We start from the raw sequence: 14,164 nt of genomic DNA on the forward strand, positions 1-14,164 counted from the left end.
ACCCCGCGCGCCGGGCCGCCCCCGCTGCTCCCGCCGAGCCCCTGGGGGACAAAGGGGCCCGCGGAGCAGCGCGCCGCCCCGGCCCCGCCCCGGAGTACGGCGAGCACACACCCCGGCCCAGCCTCTCCCTCCCCCCGGCCGGCTTCTCCGCCTCGACGTGTGGTTGCTTTTCAGACAAATAAGGAGGCGGAGGAGGCGGTTTGGGGGCGCGCCAGGCGTGAAGGCGGCCAGGGCGCTGCACAGCCCGGCAGGCCGCCAGGCCGCGGGGAGAGGCGGCGCGGCCCGTACTGTAATAATAAACCTGCAGCAGAGGGCATCTGAGGGAAAGAGGACGGCGACGGGCGGCAGCCGCCTTCCCTTTTATGTGCCTGTCCCGAGCGAAGCAGAAAATGGTGCCCGCAGCGGCTTGGAGCTGCGCGCGCGCGCGCGCACACACACACACACACACACACACACACACACGCGCACACACACACACACACCGCGCCGCATGCGTTTGCACACGGCCCGGGTCTGCCCCGCAGCCCCACCGGGTCCACGCGCCCGCCCCAGCCCGCGGGAAGCCCCGGGGTCGGAAGCACCCCGAAGGCCCGGCCCAGAGGCCCCGGTGGCTGCGCGCGCACACTTGGGCACACACACGTGTGCGCACAGACAGGCGAGAGCCGCGACCTGGTGTGATGGGCCCGAGACACACCCCCCTCTTGCTCCCTGTTCCTTGAAGGATTTAGCTTATCCCACCGCTCCTTGCCCTACTAAAATTACACTTTTTAAAACTGGAGATTGCTTTTTTTTTTTTAAAGTGCTTTGTGTTTGACTTTTTAAATTGGTCTTATTTAAAATCTATCTTCATAGTAGTGTAACAGCTCAAAATTTTGCTACAACTCGGTTTTGTTGCCAAGAAAACAGGATATCATTTTATGGCAAATGTCAGATGTTAGAAGGAAAGATTATTTCCTAATTAAATTGCTTTGCCAAAAAACAGATATAAAAGATCATAACGTCTTCTAAATTTACCATCCACATTTTACTTCTAATCACTGAAAGCAGTGTTTTCCCATCATAGCAGTCAGGAAAGATGAGGGGGGAAGGGGAGAGGGAGAATTTACAAAAACATGTTTATAGATGGTCTTCTTTTTTAGATTTACGTTTTTTGGGTACAGAAATAGCACACCTTCAAAAGCAATTTTACACTGTTAATTCTGAAGAAAAAATTCTCTATAATTTTGTTGCCAGGACTTTAGATCTTATTTCACACTACAAAGCCATTGCAGCAGCAAATGTTTCTTAATCTGCCAGTGGGTGTAACGTTTAAGGGGCCAGCTAGGAGTTTCCTTGAATTAATCTAAAACATCACATTTTTCCTACAAAAAAACTTACCTTGGAGCCATGGCTAGGAACAAAGGCAAGACACAAAACTCAACAAACAAACTTCCCTAAATGCCTTCAGGGCCAGTGTTCACCAGGTAAATGGTCTGAAGGTAAGTGGGGAGGGGAGACTGGGCAGAAACCTGGGGGCTGCTTCTGTGGGTCTGAGCCCCAGCAGCCTGGTCAAGGGCACCTCAACATTGAGATCTTTGACCTCAGAGTCAGGCTCAAAAAGAAATCCAAGGGGACACTGCCACATCAACCAAAAAACTATCCCAGGGAGATATGTTCAAAAGTAACTTCTACAAGAAAACACACACACACACACACACACACACACACACACACACACACACACTGACTTTCGTATTTATGCAAAACTTCCCTAAGACGTCCTTTAAAAACACAGGGAAATTTGGGATTTATTATGTGTTAATTTCTCTTCATTGTAGCCACAAATATTTGGGTGACATAGTTTTGTTTTTTTTCTTAAAGAAATAAAAACACTAGGTCAGAATCATAGTCTATTTACTGTGTTCCAGAGAACTGTTACAGTCTAACTATCCAAGAAACATTCTTGAGTCCTTCCGGGTAGAGAAGACTGTACTAGTCACTAGGGACATGAAGGAACTCAGCATGCCACCTCATTCAGGAAATGTAGCAATAGCTGACTTAGTGTTCGAGGCTAGCACCCTCTGCCCCCCTCCCATCTGCCCTGCAGGTTGGAGGATAGATCCACTATCCTGGAATATCTTTCTAATCATGGTACCCCCTGCTCCAACAGGATAAAGACCATACTTTAGCCTTCCACCCAAATCTCACCACAATGTGACCACAATCCAACTTTCTAGCTTTATCATCCATCTCTTTCCCAGTCATAGAATAGGAGTCCTTTCATTCAGTCTGATTGGTTACTTAGGGCATGTATTTATCCCTAGATAATTCAGGAACCAAAGCCACACAGGGTGTCTTCACCTCAGTGCTACTGACTTCGGGTGCTGAATAATTTTCTGACGGGGCCGAGGTGCGAGGTGGAGGAAGTGGGGGTATCCTGTTCCTTGTAGGATGCTCAGGGGCATCTTTGGCCTCTACCAACTGGATGCCACTAGTGTGACAACCAAATGTGTGTCCAGACATTGTCAAACATTCCTTGAAGAGGCAAAGTGCCCCTAGTTGAGAACCATCGTCTCAAATGATCAGATCGATTTGTTGAGATGGGAGAGGTGGCCTCCCCTGAGTCATGTGGACTACATGTGGGAGAGACAAGAGACCTGAACAGAAGCAAGGTTTTCTTAGGAAAGAGGAGAAAGAAGCAGGCAACGTCCCTATCTTCATGGAATCTACAGTCTGGGGTGAGGGGTAGAGAAACAACCACAGGCCGGCTTACAGGGCAGTGTGGTGAGGACAATTGGAGAGCCCTGCACAGGGCACGCAGCGAGCACAAAGCCTCCTTTCTCCATCAGGCTGGGGGTTAAAAGAAAACTTTCTAAAGGAGGTGATTCTTAAACTGAATTTGGAAAGAATGAATACAAGCCAGCGACCTGAAGACAGGGGAAAGGGGCACTTGCGGTAGAGGCAGGGCAGGTCATGAGCTAAGGAATTTGATCGGTGCCTACTGACAGCCAGGTGATGCCAGAAAATAAGAATCCCCAGTCAGAAGCTGACCATTGCTGTCCCTCACATGGATGCCAAAGACGAGTCCATCCGAGGATTTGGTCAAAAGGAGAAGGTACTTTAGATACGGGTTTTCCTTCAACCTCCCAAATGTATCATCATATAGTCAAATTTATCTCAAATATACATTCTTGCAATTTTGTTTACTTTCAGTCTGTGTCATTCACTGCTTGTGGTAACAAGTTCCATGAATTTGAGTTCTAGGCAAAAGGCTACATGTGAAAGTGGTTAGGGGGGGGAAAGGTGGTTAGAGTCAGCTCTGTGTGACCCTGGAGAAGTTATTTAACCTTTTCATCTGTTTCTTCATTCTTCAACTGGGATTTATATGGTAGTCCCAGAGTGCTTGTTGTGTGAAACTGCATACTGTATCAGTCAGCCGTACACACGCAGAAATCATAGTTATTATAGGTAACTTTCTAGAACAAAACTTCACACCGGATCTCCTCTGAGCCTCACCTCCCGACCCCATCTGCTCAGCCTCAGGGATGCGCGACTCCCCAGGGAGTGAGTCTGCAGCACGACTTTGGGCCTTTTCACTTGCTGTTCTACTGCCACAATGCCCCTTTCCCTTTCTTCAATGTCTTTTAATCCTTCTTCATAAACGTAGGTTATGTATCACTTCTTTTAGGAAACGTGCTTGGAACCACTGGCCCAATTTAGAAAGGAATCTTTGTGCTCAGAGCTCTCCACGGCCTTTATCACATTGCTGTAACTTTGGCTTTATTTTTCTGTCTTCACCACCAGACTGTAAATTCCATGAAGGAACAGACTGTAGTAGACGTTTTTGGTCACTTGTCTAATGCACACTGTCTTTTTCCTCCTCTTTTCTTTTTTCAAGTTTTTATTTAAATTGTAGTTAGTTGACATATAGTGTAATATTGGCTTTAAGAATATAATTTAGTGATTCGTCACTTACATATAACACCCAGTGCTCATCACAAGTGCCCTCCTTAATGCCTATCACCCGTTTTGCTCATCCCCCACCCACCTCCCTCCATCAACCCTCAGTTTATTTTCTATAGTTAAGAATCTCTTATGGGTTGCTTCCTTCTCTCTTCCCCCCTTCCCCTATGTCCATCTATTTTGTTTCTTAAATTCCACATGTGAGTGAAATCATATGGTATTTATCTTTCTCTGACTTGTTCTAGCTTAGCATAATATACTCTAGCTCCATCCAGGTCATTGCAAACGGCAAAATTTCATTCTCTTTGATGGCTGAGTAACATTCCTGTGTGTGTCTGTGTGTGTGTGTGTGTGTGTGTGTGTGTGTATACACACATACATACTACATCTTCTTTATCCATTCATCAGTTGTTGGACATTTGGACTCTCTCCATAGTTTCTCTATTGTTGATAATGCTGCTATAAACAGGGTGCATATGTGTCTTCCAATCAGTATTTCTGTATCCTTTGTGTAAGTAACTAGTAGTGCAATTGCTGGGACATAGGGTAGTTCTATTTTTAACTTTTTGAGGAACCTCCATACTGTTTTCCAGAGTGACTCTACCAGCTTGCATTCCCAACAAAAGTGTTATAAGGTTCCCCTCTCTCCACATCCTCACCAATATCTGTTGCTTCCTATGTTGTTGCTTTTAGCCACTCTGACAGGTGTGAGGTGCTATGTCGTTATAGTCTTGATTTGCATGTCCCTGATGATGAGTGATGCTGAATATCTTTCCATGTGTCTGTTAGCCATGTGGGTATCTTCTTTAGAAAAATGTCTATTCATATCATCTGCCCATGTATTAACTGGATTATTTGTTTTTGGGGTCCTCTTCCTCTTTGTTAATGAAATCCTGACTCGTCCTAGTCTTATTCCCCCCTTATAGCCCTCAAGTTCCAGGGAAGATGATCCTGAGGAGTAGATCCTAATTATTTTAGCCCATCATGATATTAAATTTTTTGGATCTGATAATGGGCTAGAGATGAGATAATGACCTAAGTTCAACCAATCATATTGAAAGGAAATAATTATATTGCATGCTTGAGCTAAGAAATTTGAATTTTATGCTTAACGCTATATATAACTATTTAAGAAATTTAATCTGAATATGACATGAACAGGTATTTTTTTCCCAGGAAGGTTATTCTTAGAGCAATTCAGAGGATGCATTTGGGTATGAAGAAGGTAAAGAATTGAAGTGGGATCAATTAGGGGACTATTACAGTCATCCAGGTGAGGAACCATAAATGGCCCATGGGAAAGGAGAAGAGAGAAGGAGTCAAGTTACATTATGGAAGTAGAATTGCAAGGTTCCTTGGGGGCTTGATAAAGTACTGCAGATAACCTGGAGAAAAGAGTCTAAGATGATCCTAGACTTCTGGTTCTGTGATTTCTTGGATGATCGTGCTTCTTTCTAAAACAGAAAATACAGGAAGAAGAGTGGATTTGGGAGGAGAAGGGGCTAATAATGAGCTCAGTACTATACCTGCTGAGTGTAGAATCCACACAGTCAATTTTCTAATAGCAAATCTTGAGTAATTTTCTTATCATCTCCCTTTTCTGTGTGATTCCTTCCTATGATGGACTGAATTGTGTCCCCTTTATGTTGAAGTCATAACCCCCAGCACCTCAGAATGTGATTGCATTTGAAGATAGGGTCTTAAAATAGATAATTAGAGTAAAATGAAGTCATAAGAGGGGCTTTAATCCCATGTGACTTGTGACCCTATAAGAAGAGTTGATGAGGGCATAGGCACATAGTGGGAAGACCCCATGAAGACATAGGGAGAAGATGGCCATCTACCAGCCAGGGACAAAGGCCTCAAAAGAAACCAGTCTTACGACACCTTAATCTCTAGAACTGTGGGAAAATAAATTTCCATTGTTTGAGCCACCCAGTCTGTAGTGCTTTGCTCTGCAGCCCTGGCAAACTGATACACCTTCCCTGCACCAAACGTTCAGAAGGGTAGAGGATTCATAATATTTCTATTTGTTATGAGTTTTAAGATATTGTAAGATGGAAAGTCCAAGAAATATTTTGAAGCTGAAGAAGTAATATGTCCTCAAAGGGCAAGGCTGTGTCCAAATCTAGAAAGACACGTTAAATAGGTATATGAAAGTTGCCATTGTGGAGGCTCATCTGAAATTCAGGATCCGTGGTTCTCAGAACACCACTTCAAAACGCATAAGGAAACCTATTTACAATTTCAACCCTGTCTACTTGCAAGTTTCCAGCTGTATTTACACAGCTGCTGAAGGCAGCGCAGATGAGAAGGATTCTCCACTTCACCACTTAGAAACCCACACTGAGAATAGTTCAGAAAACGCCTTCATATTTGAGAATTCAGTAAGTCTCAGGAGGGAACACAAAACATCAAGAACTAAGCCACCGACATGGGAGACTTTGGCAATGAGAAGAGGAAAAATAGGTGTAAATTTAGCAAAGTATGAAATATGAATGTCAAAGTGAATACATAATGACTTAAAACCTATGTCACTCTATAAAACATAATGATGAATATAGCATTTAAAAGATAAAAGACGGGGGCACCTGGGTGGCTGAGTTGGTTAAGCGTCTGACTTTTGACCTCATAGTCATGAGATCAAGCCCTGCATTGGGCTCTGAGCCTGCTTAAGATTCTCTCTCCCTCTCCCTCCAGCCCTCTCTCCAGCTCATGCTCTCTCTCTAAAATAAATAAATAAATAAATAAATAAAGGACAAACATAGGAGGTGAGGAACTTCTGGAAAGCATGGTGCCTTCAATTTGTATTTTGTCCAACATCTGGATATAATTGAAAATCCCTGGAAAAGTCAAGTGAGCCCTCCTGGATGTGAAGAACAAGCGAGCTGTTGCAGAAACAAAGAGGTAAATGGAAGGAATGTCTCAAAGGAAGATTTATCCAGATTATCCTACCAGGCAAAACAGACCATATGAAACACATTTTAAAAATTAGCCTTCTGCTTGCCTTAAAAGTTATCTGAATGGTAATGCAAAACTTTAAAAATAATACTGGTGGTGAATGCTGTTCCAAAACAAGTAAAAGGAAACTATTTAAAATCCAATGTGTATGCACCCGTGTGCGTGTGTGTTAGCTAATTACCCTTAACAAAGAAGAATGTTTTTTTCCATGGGAAATTCTGCATTTTAAAACTGATTAAAGTAATCAACAAGTATTCTCCATAGCACTAGGGAAATAAAGAACTGTGCTCTAAGAAACTGACAAACTATATGCTATTACATGATATGAAGGTGGTGCTTGTCTTGTCATTAAAGTGGTAGAGTAATAAAATGTCCCTAGACGGAAATATCCCTTTATCTGGTGCTGTGTTTACTACATTCTGTGCATACTAGCTCTAATTCTGAAATCAACTCAGGTACCTTGAGAGCTGAACAAAGTTCTGTCCCATCCTCCAGACTTCAATAGAGCCCGAGATCGCCAGGATTTAGAGTTTAGGAGACCCTAACTGTATCCACTTCCTCACCTGCCCACTCACTGGACATGAAAGCAGGAGGCTGACCCAAGAGAGAAACAGCTGATTGGAAGACAGAAGACTATTTGCCTTTATAATGAGCTTCTTTTCAAAACTTGGGATAATGTACCTCTTCTCCTTGTGAAGGTGCTCGAGAAGGTAAGCACTTGCCAGAAGCTCCAGATATCAGATTCCCCTGGAATTCGTAGAGATGCACATGCCAAGAATAATACAGGTGGTTGGGTTTAGCTAATAATAATATCACACCTATCTGTTGTACTTTTTAAACATATATACGTAAGACTGGGCAACAGGGAGAAAAAACAAGAGGAGTCACTTAGGATCACAGCTCATTAACACTAATTAGCCTGTCTAAATCATGACTAAAAGATTGCATTACTTTTCACTGAAAGCCCTTCATTTCCCAGAAAAGAGCACTTGAAACAAGCATTGCCCATGTGCAGGCAGTTGGCTTATGTAGTCCTTGCATCGATTCTGTGGCGTTCTCATCTCATCGATGAAAAACTGAGGAGGAGCGAGGGTAAGCCCGCCAGTCACTCGGCACAGTGTAAATAGTGCAGCTGGTATTTGAACCCAGACCGGTGAACACTGGTCCTTCACTCTTCAACTTCCCCTAATTTCCTGGCCGTCCTCTCTGGCTTCTTCTCTTTTTCACACTCGTCAGACTCATCTTCCTTCTTCTACCCCATGCGTTCTGGCAATTTACAGAAATGAGATGGTTCTTCAGGCAGAACAGTTTGTTGAAATGGCACCCAAACTGTCCCTAAAGCAGCTTGTGATCCTCTGAGGTGATCAATTTATTTCAAAAATGGTTTTGAATGACACCACGTGCCAGTTACTCCACCAAATACTGATAATGACATACTGTCAGAAAACACCCCTGCAACACCATTTACATACACACCCATTATTACAGTTCCTTTTAAAAGTGCACACATTTCATAACTTCACATTCACCTTGGTTTTGGCCTTGTATGTAGCCCTTGTGTTCTAAATTCAACACCTTGCTGGAGTTAGAAAATGTGTCCTAATCATTTCTTTTAAACCGTGTAAGTTTTATTTTTGTTGATCCTCAAAGGCATTATAGTAAAATAGTGAGAATTTGACTCCATGATTAGGAAAGCCCATGAGACTTCCCTGAGAATTTTGAGAATGTGCACTGGAGAAGAAGAAGTCAGGACAGATTGCCAGGTTTTCTTTTGCATGGACTTGCCTCAGTTTGCACCAAAGTGTCAGTGCCTTAAAGCACGGTAATCTCTCAAGTGCACCCTGAAGAAAGGGTAAAACACCTCAGCTCCTCACTAGAGAAAGAAATCAAGAACACAGTGTAGAGGGGCATGCAAGGTGGTGCTCAGTTAACCTCCCCAGGACAGACATCTGCCCAGGACAGGCGTCTGCAAATTTCTCTTCTTGGGTCTGCCTCCCTCATTGTCTACAGGGCCTTCTTAGCCTAGTCTATCCCTGTGGAGTTCTGTTGCTTCCTCCCCACAACCTCAAGTTCAGATGAGCAGTCTATTGATTTCTCTTCCATGGAGTTGGGTGCTTTTCCCACAAAAGGGGTGAATAAGTGCCTTTTCCTGGAAGAGTCTGACAAGTAGGGGAACACTTCTTTCTGTCATAAATCCTCTGGGTGGTAATTCTTCATTGGTTGCTGAGTTCAGAAACTTTTTCATTCCTCTGTCAACAAATTTACGGTTTTTCAGTTTTAAATGTCCTGAATTCTTTCTGTCCACTTTTCACAAACTGGAATTTACTTTGACATCTACCCTGCCTCCGGGATTTAAGGATACACAGGAACAGGGGTGCCTGGGTGGCTCAGCCGGTTCAGCATCCGACTTCGGCTCAGGTCATGATCTCACAGTTCATGGGTTCAAGCTCCGCATCAGGTTCTGTGCTGACAGCTCAGAGCCTGGAGCCTGTCTTAAGATTCTGTGTTTCCCTCTCTCTCTCTGACCCTCCCCTGCTCACGCGCGCGCTCTCTCTCTCTCTCTCTCTCTCAAGTAAATTAAAACAGTAAAAGAATTAAAAAAAAAAAAAGGATACACAGCAACAGAGCCTCTGTTGGTTATATACAAACACATTCTTAGGAATCTAAGCAGTCAACAATTTTGATGCTTCAACTTGAATTAGGCTAAACAGAGATTAGACAGAACTGTATTTTAGTAACATATATGAAAAGGAAGATTTTATGAGACAAATTAATGCGATAAAGAAGAATTAAACTTTCAAAAGCCTAGCTAGCTGTTTTAACGACTAGCTTCAGCATATTTTCCATAATTTTCGTAAAATGTGCTGTAAATTACAAAAAGAACTTATTTATTTAAGTAGTCCCTGAAGGATCTACGCTGAGGAGTCGTTAGCACACTGGCAACTCTCTTGGTGGCTTCACAAGGTAACAAGTAGCAGAAAGCTCCATCTCCAATACAGACCTATCTCTTTTGATTAAGTGTCCCTGATGCATCCCTACCTGACTGTCCCACGGGCATCATCCCAACTTATCCCAACCTGAAATTATCATTTTCTTCAAAGTCTGTGAATAACTTCAGTTCTCTGTTTATGCCAATGGTCACAGTTCCATGCACTCACTCACACCAGGTAGGAACCTTCTTCAACTCATTCTTCTGGTCATTCTCTGATTGGTGTTAAGCCTGTATCTTACACAACGTCCTTCAAGCCTCAAGTCAAACATGACCTGTGTGAAGCTTCCCTAATGGCCCCTGTGATTCCTCATGGCACCATTCATTCAACTCACTAAGTATTTGTTGAGTGCCTGCTTATTGGGCACAAAGGAAAGTGCTAAGCACTGGAGATAGAACAGTGAACAAGATAGACTGTAGCACTGTCCTAATGGAACTTAATTCTACAATCACAATCACAAATCCATGTTGCAACTAAACAAATTAGTAAGCAAGGCATTTTATGACAAAGAAAAAAATGTTTTAAATGATGTGGCAAAGAATGGCTAGGGGCACGGTTGAGGAAAAGGATATTTAGGGAAGGTGTCTTGGAGCTGACGCTTGAGCTAAGACCTGTAAAATGAGATGGAGCCAGTAACTGAAAGATAAAGAAGGTAAGCATTCTATCAGAGGGGAATAAAGCAAGTGCTAAGGTACCCTGGCATTAACCTGTAGGTTATCTAAGGCATAAGAAGTGTGTGTTTGAGATAATATGGCTGGAGTGTAATGAGCAAGAGAAAAGAGTAATGAAGATGAGATCAGAAAGGCAGGCATTCTTCTAGTTTAGCACATGTCACATTGTATTTTAAACTTTTCATTGTGTTTGTCTTATCACCAGACTTTGGGGATCATTACTTCTGATTTTCAGATCCCTGAAATTTAACATAGAACCTGGCAGTAAGTGGGTAAAACATCTGTTTAATAAATAAATATGAAAGAATACACATTTTTCTTTAAAACAGTTTCAAGTGGCTAATCAGTTCATAACAAAATTTTACTAAATGTTTATTAAATTGTCAATATTCCATTTCAAAGATGCACAGAATTTGTGGAGAATTATACAAACTATGGTTTCCCTCCTTAGGTTATCAAGGCATGTCTTAACTTGCCTTAGGATTTATTTGAGACACTAGAATTATTTTTTTAATCTTTACCCATACCAAATTCAAGTATGATTTAGTGCTGAAGTTGAAACTGAGTTGATGCTAATCTGACTGGGTGTCAGGAAGAAAACATAATGAACTATTCCCAATCCCCTCTTCCTGGGCAAGCAAGAGACAAAGGCATGACAGCTTGACTTGAATGAGTTCTTTCGAAGTATTTCCCAAAGTTCATGCACAGAACCATTTTTCTACCAGGAAAGAAACATTCAATATAGAAAATTGTGGTTTCACTTGAAGAACAAAAAAGTGTTCAAACTTGTATCTCTCATATCCATATTAATGCCTTGTTTTCTTTTCCTCTACCTGTTAGGGGAATAGCACTGACGCTACATTTAGAAATAACGAAATGATGCCAAGTGCATGTAAGCAGTAGGTAAAGACACATGAGGGGAGACTCTAGTCAAAAGAGGAGCGCTACTAACCTATATGCTTTTAGAGGTTCTGTGTTAGCACATTCACCTGCATAATCTCCCTTAGACTTCACTGAATTCTTTGAGTTAGACATTCTTTAACTCATTCTAACAGATTTTAATACATTTTAACAGATATGGGATTACTGAGTAAATAATTTGCCTGGGATTACATACAGTTACTAAATGACAAGAGGTAGGATTTGAAAGCAGAACTAACTGGTCAGAAGCTTCATATTCTTTTACACAGAAGTCTTATACATACAAACATACATGTATATGCATGCACAATTAAATATATATTCCTTATGTATCTATACCTGCCAATGGAAAACTTAGGGTTTTATTGTGCCATCAAAATTCAGTGTTTCCCTATCCTTCTAATGTAAACCAAAAATTACACGAAAGCCCCTAAAAACATGCTGCGTGACTTCAGTTTTAGCTAAATCATTGAAGCAAATGAACCAGGATTACACAATGATTTTAAAATATCTATCTGTTGTTACAGTAGCTTAGTTATGAAGGCCATTGTAAAATGCCATCATTAAAGGGAGAGTTTTAGCAGAAATGGATTACTAGGAATTCCGTTTTCTGTACGATAAGGATGTTGGACTAGAAGGTTCTCCAAATCTCTTCTGGTTCTAACATTGGGAAAATCCTGTGACTTTAAAGCTTGGAATGGAATGGTTGTGTGAAACTTTACAAATGGGGTCTTCCACCTAAATGTGTTTTTCTAGTTGCCCTCCAACTGGGCTGATTTGTAAAATCATCATCTCACTTGCACTCTATTTGGTCAAGAGTCTCTCTTTTTGCACTCCTGATAGAGAATCAGAGGTGATGGATGGAGTGTGAGCCTACTTGGTCTGGCCCCACATCTAGGAAAAGGTGAAAGGCCTCAGTGTTGTGCAACCTAGTTATCTCTTCCAGCTTCTCACCAAACACAAGGACACAGATGCCTCTGGTTCTTTATGGGAACTATAAATGCGGCTTTGACCATGGGACAGTATGTTTCCCATCAAGAACATAACTGGAATCACCTTAGATTCAGCACCTGCAAGATGTTGTTTTCCTGAAATGCTCTTTTTCATGGATATTCCTTATTACCTAATATTAATCAGCTTAGCATAGATGATGCTGAATTTCATAGCATGACAGTTTAGATGAGGTAATGTTACCTCATTACTAATGGTTACTGATGCTTAGTTTCTCTTAAATAGCAGAATGATGATATTCAAATGATCTATTTTAGATTCCATGCTCATCTGTATTCAACTAAAGTCAACATAGTATTGATAATTCCAGAATTTTACTCTATACAAACACACTTTCTTTTAACTATTAAGTATGTTCATACATCATCTATATGTCCTCAGCTGCAGGTTGCAATGGACAGTAAAGCAGAAAAATTATAGTGCATGTGACTTTCATTTGATTCTATGAGCCTTCATTTATTTAAAAAACAATTTAGGGAGCTATCATATGCCCAGCACTGTAGTATGTTCTTAGATTCAAGATGAATTCTCTGCTCAAGGAAGGTGCAGCCTAGATGGGTAGACAGAATTATAAACATACATAAAGATGCTAGTCAATATCTAATTCTCTAAAACAAATGTAACAAATAGTATTTGGAGGTTACTCATTAGTCCTCGACCAACGTATAAAAAATGGTAATGATGTATTATTTTTATTTCATTCAGATCAAGAAGTAGGAGCTGAAGTATTAGTCAAAAGCTTTTTGCTCAAGAAATTTAGGAATGACTACTTATTCCACTGGAATATTTAAGATATATTCAGGGAATTTGTTGGAAAAATGGTGAGAATCTGTCTTTGAGATAAAAGAATGGGTGTCCTTTTAACTGCTAAATTTGTGATGGCACCAATGGAAAACTGATACAAGTAATAAATGGTCCCCAGCAGCAAAGAATTGATGGGGGAGAAAGTGAGTAAATGCCAGGCTTATAATACCACAATTTTATTGGAAGGTGTCAATGGATGAGGTGAAATCTTCCTGAAGAATGAGATTAATAGTTTTGAGCATCTCCATGGTATCACCTTAGGCATTTTACAGGATCCACTAAGCTGACCAAGTCTTTGGAAGCAGTGGACAGTGCCTACCAATATCTTTGTGACTTGTAGGCTGTCCTAGGGTCATGTGAGCCATCTTATTATCACATATAAAACATTTCAGGGGTGCATAGGTGGCTCAGTTGGTTAAGCAACCTGATTTTGGTTCAGGTCATGATCTCACCATTGGTGGGTTTGAGCCCTGCATTGGGCTCTATGCTGACAGTTCAGAGCCTGGAGCCTGCTTCAGATTCTGTCTCCCTCTCTCTCTCTGCTCCTCCCCCACCCACACTCTGTCTTTCTCTCAAAAATCAACAAATGTTAAAAATTTTTTTAAATGTTTCAAAGGTGAACAAATGACTCTAACACAGAATATTACTAAGAATGCAATTTGCCTTTTGCTTTCTTGAAGAAAAAAAACCACTAAGATAGCAAGATAGCAACCATACTTAGGTTCTTTGTGTCTTTCAATTGCTTTTTTACTTGCAGGCTTCCTTTAGTTCTCTGGGATGTGCATTAGGGCGAGATTATTTTTAATAACCCAGAGAGTGAATTTACAGTATAAATTATTGACCAATAATGATCAAGACACATCT

General features: G+C 41.5%; 1 protein-coding gene across 1 annotated transcript in view; it reads right to left on the reverse strand.

Annotated features, from left to right (window-relative positions):
- The window catches only part of NREP (neuronal regeneration related protein), a 40,537-nt gene extending 28,621 nt beyond the window's left edge, over nucleotides 1–11,916 (reverse strand). The window contains exons 1-2 of the mRNA XM_029942694.1: nucleotides 11,906–11,916; nucleotides 11,222–11,223 (exon numbers count right to left, since the gene is read on the reverse strand). The gene's annotated coding sequence lies outside the window, so the exon portion shown is untranslated. The remainder of the gene's footprint in view (nucleotides 1–11,221; nucleotides 11,224–11,905) is intronic.
- Between the last annotated feature and the right edge of the window lie 2,248 nt (nucleotides 11,917–14,164).

The sequence above is a fragment of the Suricata suricatta genome, chromosome 6, assembly GCF_006229205.1.
Source record: "Suricata suricatta isolate VVHF042 chromosome 6, meerkat_22Aug2017_6uvM2_HiC, whole genome shotgun sequence".
Taxonomy (NCBI): Eukaryota; Metazoa; Chordata; class Mammalia; order Carnivora; family Herpestidae; genus Suricata; species Suricata suricatta.